We start from the raw sequence: 207 nt of genomic DNA, 5'->3' as shown, positions 1-207 counted from the left end.
TTATAGAAGAGTTATTTCACGAATGGAAGTGGGTTGTGTGACCTATTTTGTGGAAAAAGGAGACACAACCACACGTGAACACAACTCTACTCTTAATGAGGAAGAGGCACTGAAAGTAGTTCCCTTCGTGCTTATATACTAACCACTGAACACACTACATCCTGGAAAAGTAGTTCCATTCACAAATTATAACGACATCTGAAATCA

This window comes from Habropoda laboriosa, unplaced genomic scaffold, assembly GCF_001263275.1.
Source record: "Habropoda laboriosa isolate 0110345459 unplaced genomic scaffold, ASM126327v1 scaffold65, whole genome shotgun sequence".
In the NCBI taxonomy this organism is placed as follows: domain Eukaryota; kingdom Metazoa; phylum Arthropoda; class Insecta; order Hymenoptera; family Apidae; genus Habropoda; species Habropoda laboriosa.
This window is presented reverse-complemented; position numbering follows the sequence as displayed.